Consider the following 10916-nt stretch of genomic DNA (forward strand, 5'->3'; position numbering starts at 1 on the left):
AATTTTTTAGTCTTTTAATTCTTATTTTTTAGCAGACCCCTTGGATTACATTTGTGAGTAATTTTAATTATTTTCTGCTAAAATCAAACCTTTTTTAGTTGTATTTGGAGTGGTATAATTAGTTTCTTAAAACTTAATTTGATAATTTGCAGTACAATATGTAGAGATTACTAGTAGTAGAGTTACTATCTAAAAATCTGAACTTTTTTCCGACACATTTGCATCTTTACTGATCTGACATATTTGAATCTTTGCTGCATCTATACTATTTAAATCTGAATATTCATACATGGTGAACACAGATTATGGAGGCAGGAGTTCGACCAATAGTATCCATAAATAGCCAACGTCGCTGGATTTTAAATTATTTGAATTACATTATTTAACTTGACTTTAACGTAGATTTGAAAAATTAAAATTTTCATTATTCTATCTACTTAATTTGTTGATTTATATTTCAAATAAAGCAAAAAAAAGTTGGTGTATTCCATAAATGATTTAATATAGCTTAACTATTGCTAGAATTGTATTCTTCATTTTTATCAAGTTTCTTACTTACAATATTTTGCTACTTTTTTGCAAATAAAAGGAGATTGACAATTTCAACTTTATTTGCAATGTATTTAGCAAAAACTTTTCAGTAATTTACATTTTGTTATTTCAATTCAATTTTATGAAGAACGCATTAATATATTTTTCTATTTATTTTATATCTTTACTATTTTCTACTATTTTATTAAATCAGAGGTGCTCATAAAAACTTCTCCAACGGACACCAAATTTTTTTTTTACCTTTTTGCCCTTTTGCCTCACCTCGATAATATCTTTCTCTCTAAAAATCAATCCACATCTTCAACAAAACTGTTCCACACACCTCTGCACAATTCTCTCAGTTATGGTTGGTTCACCTTCATAAACTTCACTTCCCTATTTCAAATCGTCTCCCTCGAAAATCAATTTATCTTGGAACGCTAAAAATGAGATTTATTTCAGTCGGGTCTCTGTGTAATTTTTACCATTCTTTGTTTTTTATTCTTTTCATCTTCTTCACATATTATTATTTGCAGGGATTTCACAAATTGTGCAAGAAGCTCAAAAATCCGTTGTGGGATTTCAAGAGGATTAGAAATCTCTATCTGCCAGGAGGTTTCTTTTGTGTAACGTCCTGTGACATGTTCGATTCATTCTTTTGCCAATTTTGTCCATGAAATGATAATGCATAATGGTTTGTATCATTAATATAGTCTGTCTTTTTATTTGGTGAAAAAATCTTTCATGTTACATTCTAAACAACGTATAGGTCGAAAAAATCTTTGGTTTGTATAGCTAAAATTAATATAAATGTTAAGGTTATACTTATAACTCCCGCATAGTCGAAATGCAGTAAATACCCCGCACACCTTTTTCTCATTTTACGGTCACGCAGTTGAGGGTATTATCTTAGATAAAGAATAAGAAGGCACTGCCTTCATTTATTTTTGTAGTATCCCGATGCCTAATTTGAGTTAATTATTGGATTAATTATATTTCGGTGGGATCGGAAGGACCGAACAGGGTTCGGATCGTCCGATCAGCGTTCGGATCGTCCGATCAGGATTCGGATCGTCCGAGCCAGGTGGCTGGACCCGTGGAAGACATGCAGGATTCGGATCGTCCGATCAGGGTTCGGATCGTCCGAGACAGGTGGCTGGACCCGTGGAAGACATGCAGGATCGGAAGGTCCGAAGTGTACCGGATCGGATCTTCCGAAGTGGATCGGAGCTTCCGAAGTTTGACTATAAATAGAGGCGCGAGGCTTCACTTTTTACTCGCCAATTCCGAGTGTTCCAGAGCATTTTAGTCGTTTCTGATGGGTTTCTAGTCTTTTCCCGAGGTTCAGGCACTAGCGAGGAGCTACTGGTTTTGTAGCGGAACTGTGCTCTAGTTGGGAGCTAGCAGCATCAGTGGGCTGACTACGGACGCAGGCTTGATTCTAGGGCTGATTGCTAGGATCTACTGGTTTGAGGTACGAAAGTACTATCCGAGATATCCTGGTCGAGTATACATTCTTATATGTGTTGCATGATTACTTGCTGCATTGATATATGTCATATGATGCATGCTATTATGTCACGCTTATTGCTGCATATTACATTTCATCTTGAGCCGTATCTCTTTCGAGATAGCTTTTATTGTTGAGCTGTATCTCTTTCGAGATAAGCTATATCTTGTGGGGCCGCTCAGCCCTGTCTTGTGGACGCATGGACACCGAGAGTACATAGTGGCCAACGGGTCCGGAGGGCTTCGGTGATCCGGGACATTTTAGGTCCACGTCTGATCTTGTAGTGGATGCAGTGACCCAGAGGAGTACCGCGCGGCACTATCCACTTGGCGCCTCTAGACTGAGCATATTGAGATCTTTTGTGACTCCTGTTTCTTGACTACCCTGGTATCATATCATAGCATGTGCATTTCATATAGGCTTGTATACTCATGCTTTTGTACTGGGCGTTCTTATCGCTCACGTCCTCGGTTTTGTTTATCTTGGACACCCCATTTCCGCGGGGCAGGCCTCAGGTTGGATGGCTCAGGAGGAGGATGAGGAGGACGTGGAGTAGCCGGTTGAGTTATTTCTTCAGTACTGCTTTGTTTCGATATGATTGTACCGCATACTTTCATTTTAGTTTAAGTTGTTCTGGATTTTCGATTGGGTTGTATATCTATCATTTGTTGACCTTTTCCGCCATTATCTCTGATTGTTATTAATTAAGTTAATTGCATGCTTAATTCTTGTTTAGTAGGTGATTCTGGAACGGGTCACTACATTTATGGTATCAGAGCATGCTTATGATTTTGGGATATAGATTCTGTTTTGGGATTTTTCGTTGACCATTTTACCATTTTCCCCATTCTATCTTGTAGCGATGGCTGACCACTTTGGTGATGAGAGTAGTCAGGGGAGTGTAGGTCGTTGGGGTGACCAGGACGATCGTAGGCGTCATCGTGAACATCGCCATCGTCGTGATGGCCCTAGGCGTTTTGAGATGCACCGTTTCATTCAGATGGGGCCTAAGCCTTTAGTCGGTGGTGAGACTCCCGATGTTGCTGAGGATTGGTTAGAGCGCATGGAGAGTTGTTTCCGTGCATTCCAGTGCACCGAAGAGCAGCAGATGGAGACCCTTAGTTTTCTTCTCGAGGGCCGTGCGCGCAAGTGGTGGCGATCGACTTCTGTGCCGATAGTCCAGTCTCAGGGTAGGGTGACTTGGGCCGATTTCCGTGCAGCTTTCATGCAGCTATATTTTCCTCCAGCCCTTCGCCAGGCAAAGACGATTGAACTTCTGAATCTTAAGCAGGGTAGTATGTCTGTTGATGAATATCAGCAGAAGTTCTTCGAGTTGTTACCCTTTGCTCCTCATATTAGTGGCAGTTCTGAGGCCAAGTATGACCATTTCCTTCAGGGTCTTAACCAGGAAATCTTTGATCGAGTCACTGTCTGCGATAATCCTACTTCTTATGATGGGTTAGTGAACCGGTGTCGCCAGGCAGAGATCAGTCTTCAGCGTGGTAGGTCTATTCTTTCTTCTAGACCTCCGAATACTTTGAGCCCTCGATCTCAGTCTTTCAAGAAGTCAGGTTCTTCTTCTTCTGGATCGGGAACTCGGTCTAGCGGTATTTTTCGCTTTGGTAAGAAGAAGGTTTCTTGTGTGTATTGTGGGAAGAACCATCCATCGGAGCAGTGCCGATCAGCCGCGGGAGCTTGTTTTCAGTGCGGAGAGATGGGTCATCTTAAGAAGAATTGTCCTCAGTTGCGAGGTGGAGCAGGATCTGGTTCCGGATCTCAGACGACTGTTCAGCAGAGGATGCAGGGTCAGGCAATGGGTAGTTCAAACCTTCGACCTCGTGCCCAAGGTCAGGTATTTGCACTGAACCAGGATCAGGCTGCAGATGAGTCAGGGAGAGTCATCGCAGGTACTTTTTGTTTATGCGGTATTCCTGTTTTTGTTCTTATTGATACCGGAGCATCACATTCATTCATTTCTGCACGATTTGTTAAGCGTCATAAGTTACCGTATGTTTCTCTAGACGTCATTCTTTCCGTTTTTACTCCGATGGGTCATTAGGTGTTAGCAAAGCGTCTAGTGATGGGTTGTCCCTTAGATTTTGAGGGTAACGAATTGAATGCGAATCTTATAATCCTAGAGATGGAAGATTTTGATTGTATTTTGGGTATAGACCTATTGACTACCTACCGAGCTACTGTGGATTGTTACCAGAAGCTTGTTCAGTTTCGTACGAGTGAGAGCTCTAGTTGGTTTTTCTATGGTGAGGGAGCGCGACCTCCGATGCCAGTGATATCTGCTCTGAAAGCCTGTCGTGCTTTAGAGTCGGGCGGGGAAGGCTACCTCATCTATGCGATTGATTCATCCACAAGTAGTGTTGGTACAGATGATATTCCAGTGGTTTGTGAATTTCCTGATGTTTTCCCAGATGAGATTCCTGGTTTTCCTCCGATTAGAGAGGTGGAATTTGGCATCGAGTTAATGCCAGGGACTACACCGATTTCTCGTGCCCCCTATCGTGTTGCTTCGTCAGAGATGAGAGAATTGAAGCAACAATTGCAGGATCTTCTTGATAAAGGTTATATTCGCCCGAGTGTTTCACCTTGGGGAGCTCCAGTCTTGTTTGTCAAGAAAAAGGATGGATCGATGCGATTGTGTATTGATTATCGCCAGCTGAATCGTGTGACGATCAAAAACAAGTATCCATTACCTCGTATTGATGACTTGTTCGATCAGCTTCAGGGTACCTCTGTTTACTCCAAGATTGACTTGCGATCGGGTTATCATCAGTTGAGAGTTAGAGATGATGATATTTCCAAGACTGCATTTCGTACTCGATATGGGCATTACGAGTTTCTAGTTATGCCATTCGGATTGACAAATGCGCCAGCGGTGTTTATGGATCTGATGAACCGAGTCTTTCGGGATTTTTTAGATCAGTTTGTTGTGGTTTTCATCGATGATATCTTGATTTATTCTCACAGTGTGGAAGAGCATATCCATCACTTGAGGATGGTGTTGCAGATTCTTCGCGAGAAGCAATTGTATGGTAAGCTGAGTAAGTGCGAGTTCTGGATTAATTGTGTAGTATTCCTTGGTCATGTGATTTCCAAGGAAGGAGTTTCTGTGGATCCTAGCAAGATTGAGGCAGTGCTGAATTGGTCACGTCCGACGACAGTGGCCGAGATCCGTAGTTTTCTAGGTCTGGCAGGGTATTATCGTCGCTTCATCGTGAATTTCTCTCAGGTAGCTAGACCATTGACGCAGCTTACTCGGAAGGATGTTCCATTTGAGTGGTCATCTGAGTGCGAAGATAGTTTCAGAGAGCTTCGTCGACTTCTGACTTCTGCACCTGTTTTGGCGTTACCGTCAGGATCTGATGGTTTCAGTGTTTACACCGATGCCTCTTTTCAAGGCTTAGGGTGTGTGTTGACGCAGAATGGTCATGTGATCGCTTATGCTTCCAGACAGTTAAAATCTCACGAGGAGAAGTACCCTATTCATGATCTAGAGTTGGCAGCTATTGTGTTTGCGCTGAAGATCTGGCGTCATTATTTGTACGGTGTTCAGTTTGAAATCTTTACTGATCATAAGAGTCTGAAGTATCTGTTCACTCAGGTTGAGTTGAACATGAGACAACGTCGTTGGATGGATCTACTTAAAGATTATGACTGTGTGATCAAGTACCATCCAGGTTCTGCGAATCTCACAGCCGATGCTCTTAGTCGCAAGGTGAGAGCCTCTGCACTTCAGACCAGTGCTATGTCTAGTACTGTCCAGGATTGTTGTTCGTTGGGGTTTAAGTTCAAACATCGGAAAGGTATGGAGAGCATTCGTGTTGCTACCATTTTATCTGAGCCAACTTTGTTCACTCGGATTCGAGATGCTCAGATGTCTGATCTCAAGACTCAAAGATTAGCTCGGTTGGTTGGTGGAAATAGTAATTTCCATTATCAGTCTAATGGTCTTCTGTGTTTGTCTAATCGGGTTGTAGTACCAGAGGATGATACTTTGAGGGAAGAGATCTTGTCTCAGGCTCATCGAAGCAAGTTGAGTGTTCATCCGGGAAGCAACAAGATGTATAAAGATTTGAGGACACGATTTTGGTGGAAAGGAATGAAGCGCAGCATTTATCAGTTTGTCTCCAAGTGTCTAGTTTGTCAGCAGGTTAAGGCAGAGCACCGTCGACCGGGAGGATTATTGTTGAACTTACCTATTCCTGAATGGAAGTGGGAGCATATCGCGATGGACTTCATTACTCACTTGCCATTGTCTTCGAGGAACAGTGATGCTATTTGGGTAGTGGTGGATCGACTCACCAAGTCTGCTCATTTTCTGCCATATAACCGTGATTTCACTTTCGATCGTATGGCTCGATTGTATATTCAAGAGATTTTACGTTTGCATGGAGTGCCAGTCAGTATTGTTAGTGACAGAGATCCTCGTTTTACCTCACGATTTTGGGGTAGTTTCCAGTCAGCATTGGGTACTTCACTAAGTTTGAGTACGGCTTATCATCCAGAGACCGACGGTCAGACAGAGAGGACTATCCGTACACTTGAGGATATGATGCGAGCTTGTGTTATGGATTTCGGAACCGTTTGGCAGGATCATTTGCCTTTGATTGAGTTCGCGTACAACAACAGCTATCATCGTAGTATTGGTATGGCACCATTTGAGGCGTTGTATGGGCGACGTTGTCGTACTCCATTATTCTGGGACGAAATTGGGGAACGACATGTTGAAGGACCAGAGTTAGTCCAGCAGGCTATTGATAAGGTTGCAGTAATCAAGAAGCGGATTAAGACTGCTCAAGATCGACAAGCGAGTTATGCGAACACCAAGCGTCGATCTCTTCAATTTCAGCCAGGTGAGAAAGTGTTTCTCCGAGTTTCGCCTTTTCGCAGGATTTTGAGATTTGGTCTCAAGGGTAAGCTGTCTCCGAGATTTATTGGTCCATTTGAAATATTGGAAAGCGTGGGAGATTTGGCTTACAGACTTGCATTGCCGCCGTACCTATCAAGTATTCATGATGTGTTCCACGTATCTTTGTTGAGACGATATGTAGCAGATGAGTCTCACATCTTACATCCCTCTGAAGTTCAACTTGATTCGGATTTGTCTTACGTGGAACGACCAGTTCGGATTCTAGATCGCAAAGACAAGGTGTTGCGAAATAAGATCATTCCTCTTGTCTTAATTCAGTGGCAGCGCAGAGGCACTGAAGAAGCTACTTGGGAACTAGAGAGTCGTATGCGGTCAGAGCATCCAGAGTTGTTCTAGTTGTAGTATTTTCAGTTATGATTGTAATTTCAGTTGTACTTTCGGTTGTAATTCATTCTTAAGTTGAATGTATTGTTGTTCAGAATTGTCATTTTTCAGAGACGATTTCGCGGACGAAATCCTTTTTAGGGGGGGAGAATGTAGTATCCCGATGCCTAATTTGAGTTAATTATTGGATTAATTATATTTCGGTGGGATCGGAAGGACCGAACAGGGTTCGGATCGTCCGATCAGCGTTCGGATCGTCCGATCAGGATTCGGATCGTCCGAGCCAGGTGGCTGGACCCGTGGAAGACATGCAGGATTCGGATCGTCCGATCAGGGTTCGGATCGTCCGAGACAGGTGGCTGGACCCGTGGAAGACATGCAGGGTTCGGAAGGTCCGAAGTGTACCGGATCGGATCTTCCGAAGTGGATCGGAGCTTCCGAAGTTTGACTATAAATAGAGGCGCGAGGCTTCACTTTTTACTCGCCAATTCCGAGTGTTCCAGAGCGTTTTAGTCGTTTCTGATGGGTTTCTAGTCTTTTCCCGAGGTTCAGGCACTAGCGGGGAGCTACTGGTTTTGTAGCGGAACTGTGCTCTAGTTGGGAGCTAGCGGCATCAGTGGGCTGACTACGGACGCAGGCTTGATTCTAGGGCTGATTGCTAGGATCTACTGGTTTGAGGTACGAAAGTACTATCCGAGATATCCTGGTCGAGTATACATTCTTATATGTGTTGCATGATTACTTGCTGCATTGATATATGTCATATGATGCATGCTATTATGTCACGCTTATTGCTGCATATTACATTTCATCTTGAGCCGTATCTCTTTCGAGATAGCTTTTATTGTTGAGCTGTATCTCTTTCGAGATAAGCTATATCTTGTGGGGCCGCTCAGCCCTGTCTTGTGGACGCATGGACACCGAGAGTACACAGTGGCCGACGGGTCCGGAGGGCTTCGGTGATCCGGGACATTTTAGGTCCACGTCTGATCTTGTAGTGGATGCAGTGACCCAGAGGAGTACCGCGCGGCACTATCCACTTGGCGCCTCTAGACTGAGCATATTGAGATCTTTTGTGACTCCTGTTTCTTGACTACCCTGGTATCATATCATAGCATGTGCATTTCATATAGGCTTGTATACTCATGCTTTTGTACTGGGCGTTCTTATCGCTCACGTCCTCGGTTTTGTTTATCTTGGACACCCCATTTCCGCGGGGCAGGCCTCAGGTTGGATGGCTCAGGAGGAGGATGAGGAGGACGTGGAGTAGCCGGTTGAGTTATTTCTTCAGTACTGCTTTGTTTCGATATGATTGTACCGCATACTTTCATTTTAGTTTAAGTTGTTCTGGATTTTCGATTGGGTTGTATATCTATCATTTGTTGACCTTTTCCGCCATTATCTCTGATTGTTATTAATTAAGTTAATTGCATGCTTAATTTTGTTTAGTAGGTGATTCTGGAACGGGTCACTACAATTTTTGATTTGCTGTTGGTTGGTTTGCCTCGCAAAAATCTCTCTATAAATCGGCTACAATTGGTGATGCAGTTAAATCAAGACATAAAGAGGAAATTGCTCCTATAAATATGAAGCTTAGCCATGGAATTTCAGAGATTTTATGCGTTTTTTTACTGATGCTATTTTGCATCCCACACGATGTGACAGCCGGTGACATCGTCCATGATAACGATCTGTCTCCCAAAAATCCCGGATGCACGAATTATTTTGAACTGGTAAATTTCTACTTTTACTGCAATTTTCTTGGCTGTCCCATCAGATGTTTTGGTGGTTTACGTACAAGGATGCCATATTTTTTATATTCCTTTATTAAATATTGAATCTTGATGTTTCATGTTATGGTTGTGTTTGACCATCATTTGTTAATGAAACTTTTATTCTTTTGATTATGAAATGTTTAGATCTTTGTTATTCTCTTTGGTGTATTCTTTTTCTGTTAATGTCAGGGACCATTTTTTTTTGGCTATTACTGATAATGAATTTCTCCTTTAAATTTTAGTAACGGAGACTCAACTTTGGTTTCTCTTTTCAGTTCATTAATTCATAAATCTTTTTTATTTTTTGTTTTGTGTATCGATGCTTATTTTATTTCCATGGCGCATGCGTTAGAGTAATAGCTTGCATTGATGCTGCAATGTTCAACTTCAATGCCACAATTATGAATCTTCGTCATGTCCATCTCAGGGAGAGTGATAGTATCCTGGTGTATATCTAAGTGATTTGGTTAAGGACTAGTTTGAAATTTCGTGAAGTGATTAAATTGGTATCATATGCAACTACTTTTCTATTTCTCTCATGTGTGCACGTAGAGGTGGTCGTCGTGATAATATATAAAATAAAAATTAAAAATTACATGTTATAGTTCTTTGGCACATAAATTTTATATGTAAACTATATGTGCATTAGTTTTAAGCGTCACATATGGTTTTCTGTCATTTTATTTTTATTTTTTCAGTTTTTTACTAGCTTCAAGTCTTTAGATGTGATTCGGGGTGGTTTTTCGAATAAATTTCATAAAATTATTAGTATGATTTTAGCGTGGTTTCATGAGTTTAGCGTATAATTTGTTTAATTTTCTGCCCTTTTATTTTAATTTTATAGGTTTTGTATGGCTTGAAGGCTTTGTATGTGATGTATTTGGTAATTTTTATGACATTGATTTGCTAATGCATAATTTAAATTTACAATAATTTCTGTTAGACATAAATTTTATTGTGGCGATGTTAACTAAAACCAGCAGACCAGAACAGTAGACTAACTTATCAGAAGCTACTGGTCTAGTAAAACTAAAACAGTAGAATAACTTATCAAAAGCTACTGGTCTAGTAAAACTAAAGCAGTAGAAAGGATAGAAATATAGAACCAGTAGAAGACGTTGCCTAACGTTACTACTTTAAATGTTACCGTTAAAGTTCCTAGTACTAGTATTAATTGCAGCATTAAATATTATACGGAGTCATTTATTGCACTTTACCCAATTAAGTATAAAACAAGTCTGATTGTTTTATAGCTTTTCTGCAGGAACCTCTTTTGGTAATAAAGCTGATTGTATCAGTTATCTGAAGACATCCTCTGATTATGAACGTTGAACTCAGTCGCTTATATATACATGGAACAAATCCTTATACGACACGACACTTCGCATGACGCGAATCTCGACACGAATAAATAGCAAACACGATTAAAAGTGAATCGCACCCTCTATTCAATTACGATAATAAGATTCGTGTGTTTTCCCGATCTTTGAGACAAGTAATTGTGTAATATTCACCTCTAAATCACGAACGATTTAGCAACAAATATTAACGAAGGTAAACAATCGAAATTCAAGCGAACCTTCAAAGAACTTGTCTTTGACAATCCGAGTGAAGAACAATCGACAAACGCCACAAAAGATAAATCCTTTGATAAGTTTGATTTTTGAAAACACCGAAGTGTACAAAAGCTTTCGCTTTTTGGTTGAGAGAAAATCTCAAAATTTTGATATAAATCAATAATGAACCAAAGTTAAATTGTTTACATGGTATTCTAGCTTATATATAGGTAACAAAACCCTAAATATAAAAAATTGCATATTTAAAGATATCA

The 10916-nt window shown here is 40.8% G+C and overlaps 1 long non-coding RNA gene across 1 annotated transcript; it reads left to right on the forward strand.

Moving 5' to 3' along the window:
* Positions 1-787: 787 nt before the first annotated feature.
* On the forward strand, positions 788-9111 carry LOC140824625 (uncharacterized). Its single transcript, XR_012116404.1, has 3 exons — positions 788-1005; positions 1068-1174; positions 8859-9111. It is a non-coding gene; the product is annotated as an uncharacterized lncRNA (long non-coding RNA).
* The last annotated feature ends 1805 nt before the right edge of the window (positions 9112-10916 follow it).

The sequence above is a fragment of the Primulina eburnea genome, chromosome 2 (assembly GCF_022965805.1).
Source record: "Primulina eburnea isolate SZY01 chromosome 2, ASM2296580v1, whole genome shotgun sequence".
Classification (NCBI taxonomy): Eukaryota; Viridiplantae; Streptophyta; class Magnoliopsida; order Lamiales; family Gesneriaceae; genus Primulina; species Primulina eburnea.